Source organism: Miscanthus floridulus, chromosome 3 (genome assembly GCF_019320115.1).
Source record: "Miscanthus floridulus cultivar M001 chromosome 3, ASM1932011v1, whole genome shotgun sequence".
In the NCBI taxonomy this organism is placed as follows: domain Eukaryota; kingdom Viridiplantae; phylum Streptophyta; class Magnoliopsida; order Poales; family Poaceae; genus Miscanthus; species Miscanthus floridulus.
This window is the reverse complement of record NC_089582.1, coordinates 149,337,573-149,342,447: the sequence shown is the minus strand read 5'-3', so window position 1 is coordinate 149,342,447 and position 4,875 is coordinate 149,337,573. Positions and strand designations below refer to the sequence as shown.

Genomic DNA, 4,875 nt, shown 5'->3' with positions numbered 1-4,875 from the left:
ATTAATGGGGTTGTCCCTTCTGTTAGAAGGAACATAGATGGTATAATTGTTGACAAAAAATCTAAAAAGGGGTCCAAAAAGTAAGTCTTGTTTAAATAATGTGGTGATTTATTTGATCGTAAAAGGTTGCTGATTTGTTTTTCATTTTTAGGAGAAAAATGGCAAGCGTTAGAAGAAATAACGAGGATGCTCCCCTTACCGAGATGGAACTAGAAAGGAATGCAAACATTGCAAGAAACAAAGAGATGCTAGCGAGCCTGATCCCTCCCAGGCCAGAAGTGCAGCATGGTCAAGCTAAGAAAAGAACAAAGGTTCTATAGAAAGATTGTTACTAGTGTTTGAATATTAAATGTCAAGTACTTATGCTATCATGTTACTTGTAGAGAACTCATCACACAAGTGCTGCTGCAACTGAACACCATAATTTGCGCCCAAGGCCAGAAATAAATTATGTTGAGAGTGCAATAAACGAGTGGATTGATGAAGATCTGGATTGTGAATCAATTGGAGACTTTTTATGTGACAACAAAGGTATTATACCATGGCTTCTATCTTGTTATTGCAACAATATCATATCCTATTATTTGAGCTGTTTCTCATGATTAAAATTGCTTGTAACAGATGTTCACACTAGTCCACACAAGAAAAGGAATGGGAGGAGTATCACTAGAATGGAGGCTGTATTTGCAAGGACACCTGACATGCCAAAAATCATAATTACCCTTAATGAATATGGTCAGCCTGTAGGGAAGAATTATAGGCAACTTTCTAGTGTTATTGGTTGCCTGGTGAGGAAGAAATTATCAGTTCGTTGTTCTGATTGGAGGCTTATTGATGCTGAAGAAAAGGATGCAGTTTGGGATGAAGTACAGGTAAATTTATGCTAGAATAGTATGCTATTTTCTATTGATACCAAAAAAATAACTCAATCAAATGTCAGTTTATTTATGCTAGAACAGTATGTTGTTTTTATACAACAATCATCTAGATTATATTATAGAACATGTGGTATGGTTATCTGCTAGAACAGTATGTTGTTTTCTTGTGTAAAACTGATTTTGTACTTTTCCATGAAAAAATAGAAATTCTATGATATAGATGATGCTGGTAAGAATTGGTTTTTAATCACCGCTGCAAGGAAGTGGAAGGAATTTAAGGCAACCCTAAAGGAGCAGTATTTTGATGAGAACTTAACATATGAGGAATTGAAGAAAAGACATGGTGATAGAGTTAATGATGAGGATTGGAACTTTCTCGTAAATTATTGGAAGTCTCCTGAATGTGATGTATGGCTAATCTTATTATATACATACGTAACTTGTATTGTTCAATATCTTTGCATAATGTAACAATTTCTATCTTAGGTTCGGAGTCAAATTGCCAAAGCGAACCATGCTAAGTTGGAGATACATCATACAACAGGCACTAAGAGTTTTGCTTGTTCTGGACATGAAATGTTACATACTACATAGAACTATAATTACTTATTTCCCATTGTGTCTTATATAGGTTGTTCTTGCGATGGTGCATTCATGTCTCATATGTTGTACAAGAAATAGAAGGCATCTTTCATGGTACTGTGTGCAATTTCTTGGAGATTTTTCTATGATATTATGTACAATTATTCCAGACATAAAAACTTGAAATTACGAGAGTAATACCAAACCAAGCAAACGTGTTTTATTGCATTGTCATCAAACACACGGGAGGATTATTCATTAAACTAGTAGCTATCTATTCATTTGGGCAGCAACACTCCCCTGGAGGCCCAACACTTTTACAGTTGGCCTTATCGCTCCTGTGGTGTTCGTGCTCGCATAACCTGCGACACCCATCCGCATTACACGGGTAATGTGAGCCTCCGGCGTGGAAGCACGGCATCCCTGGTTTTGGCTTGGGAGCAGGGGTGTCCTCCGTGCCTACACACATGCATGCAACCAACACAAGAAGTATTAAGCAAAATCATGTCTTAAAGATGAAGCAAAGTAAAGTAAAACAAGGGTTTGTGCCTATCAATTGCACCAACGCAATATATGGATATGGAAGATATGACAAGAACCAAGAAAACAGCGATGCTTATGCTCTTGATGATGAGTGCCATGGGGAAAAGCTGTGAAACTTGCTTCTTGAGAAGAGGGTAATCTGTATTTCTTCTTTATGCTAAAAGCTAAAACACTTGTAGGTTGATGAACTTGGACGCCCTCCTCGAAGGGATGAACTTTATATCAAAACTCATACAAGAAAAAATGGTGTTGCAATAAGGAATGCAGAACCAATAATTGTAAGTTATTCATGTGTGATTGCTGAATTATAGTATGTAATCTTTATGGAGTGCAAATATTGACATTTCATTTATGTAGAGCAAACTTAAAGCAACTGTTGAGGCCTGTCCAGAGTTGACAGAAAGAACAATTCAATAAGGTGATGTATTAGCTGCTGCTTTGGGTTCAAAGGAGCCAAGAGACTGTGTGTGAACTTTAGGTCTAGGACCTACTCCTCAAGATGTTGGTATAGCAAGACTAAAGTGTTACACACCTACGAGATTTCAAATGGAAGTTTTGGCCCATAAAAAGGCTGAAAGTAGGAGTGAAGCTCTAGAACAGCGCCTGACACAAATGGAAGCGCAAATGCAAATGATGGAGAAAAGTTTTGCATAGGAAAGGTGAAATACAGAAGTAATGTCACAGAATGGTTCTAATTCACAACGTGTGGTATATACTACTATAACAATACATCAGCTTGTTGTTTGGCCTCTTAATACCTTGTGCAGATTTATCTCATTATCTCTTCCATTTTGTTTGTAGAGCCCAAGATCTGCAGAACATGTTCATGAGGCATATCATGATGCTCATTTCCAAGAAGATGAAGCTTATGAAGATAATGAGAGCAATGATGCCATTGGTGTGGGTGAAAACTTGTTTGTGGATAGGCGTACTGTAGCCCCAACTATGCAAAGCCCTTCCAATGCCACCCTTGTAATGCAGCCCCATCCTCTCAATGCAGCCCTACCCATCTATTCCCAGTAGTGCAGCCCAATGTAGCGTCACAAATCTAGTCTCGTAAGTGTAGCCTCACCAATGTAGCCCCTACAATGCAGCCCCATGCAGCCCAGCCATTATAGCCTCAAACAACTAAACCAGCACAACCCCAAGCAGCCAAACCAGCATAGACTAAGGTAGCCAAACCAGCACAGCCCTAGGCAGCCAAACCGGCATAGGCGATGAATGTAAATGCCCCTCGCTCTCATTCACATGAAGAACATGTAATGCTCTCATCCATGCTACAAAGTTTCTTATCATAATTGCATTATTTGCTTTATCATTAACTCAATTCTCATAGATGCATTACTTGATTCAGATTGGAAGGGATGTGATATTATATGAAGTAGTCAGATCTGATACAGCTGTGGCTAGGGGAACAATTATTTCAGTAAATCCTAAAACCACTCTTGGAGGTGTAGCTCTTAGAAAGCATTATTGTGAAGTTGTTGTGAATGTTGTGATCAAAAGGGATGCAATTCTGCCTCGTCCTTATACTGGTGTGGAGAAGATGGCTGACGCTCTTAAGTTGCCGATTGTATGGCCATACAATAGAGTAATAAACTGTCCTAGTCATTGTTTCCTGTTTTCTCATATGTGATTAGTGACCAGACTTCTAACTATTGATATTTGTGATAGATGAAGGTTAGCAAGGCATCAACAACCAATCATGGTACTTTAGGTATGTTTCTCCTCTGAATGACTTAAAGTTTATTTCAGCTGATTTCCAAACTATAGAGTGTTGACAGTAGATTAAAAGCACTGAAATCTAAGTAGTTTCCTGTAAGATCTAGCTATTAATCCATTATATATGTCTATTTTTAGAAGTAGTAAAATTAAAATTAAATTTGGTAAATATTCAAAAGTAGAATTCCACTTAGTAGTACAAATCTTATTCTAGTCGCATATGCTTGCAAAACACTAGCTAGGAGGCCAAATATGGTTTGTGTGGTTAGTCAACCAAAACAGGGGATAGTAAATGTTCAAGCCTTCAGGGTCACCTTATAGAATTAACCTAGCATCTCATATTCATCTGAACATTGCCAATAATTTACTACATGCAAAGGCTAACAAGAAGCTACTAATCTTGCAAGTGGTGCTCCACTTCAGGGTCACCTTATAGAATTAACCTATCATCTCATATTCATCTGAACATTGCCAATAATTTACTACATGCAAAGGCTGACAAGAAGCTACTAATCTTGCAAGTGGTGTTCCACTTCATATTCTAGGAAAACACCATAAAAGTCAATATCCCATATTATCATGCTCCTCAAACTGTTTTCTCCTTCAAGATGCATTTTCAAACTTCACTTCCAATCACTAAGGCCTTAGAAAACAAATAGTGTCCATGAAAAGAAACTAGAGGCTAAACTCCCTTCTACTTAGAAGATCAAATGAACAAGATCAATCTTCCCTCTACATGTATTTTTTCACCATTTATGAAACAGATATGGTAGAATGGTTTATCTTAACCTGTGTTAACTTATGTCAGATAAATGAATGGAAAATGTTTAGTTGCCGTTTGGCAACAAGAATAACCCTCTTGTCTCCTGTTACAACTTGATTTTCAAATATGGTCATGACACGTTCTTGCAACAAATGTCAAATATGTTTTATCATTTCTTGCAACAAAGACTACAGAAATCTAGATGATTTTGATATTCATTTTTACTTAGATTTAGTCGATGCAGAGATGTATTGTAGCTTTATGTAATTCTGTTCTATTAACAAATGTCACCTTGACTTTGTTTAGCTAGGAGGACCTAGAGGTTGTTAGATGTTGGATAATGTCAACAGCAAGATCAATCGAAATACTCACCGATGATATTTTGCT

The 4,875-nt window shown here is 37.4% G+C and overlaps 1 pseudogene; it reads left to right on the top strand.

The window, feature by feature from the left end:
• Nucleotides 1-661: 661 nt before the first annotated feature.
• LOC136544690 (uncharacterized) lies at nucleotides 662-3,737 on the top strand (annotated as a pseudogene).
• Nucleotides 3,738-4,875: the final 1,138 nt, after the last annotated feature.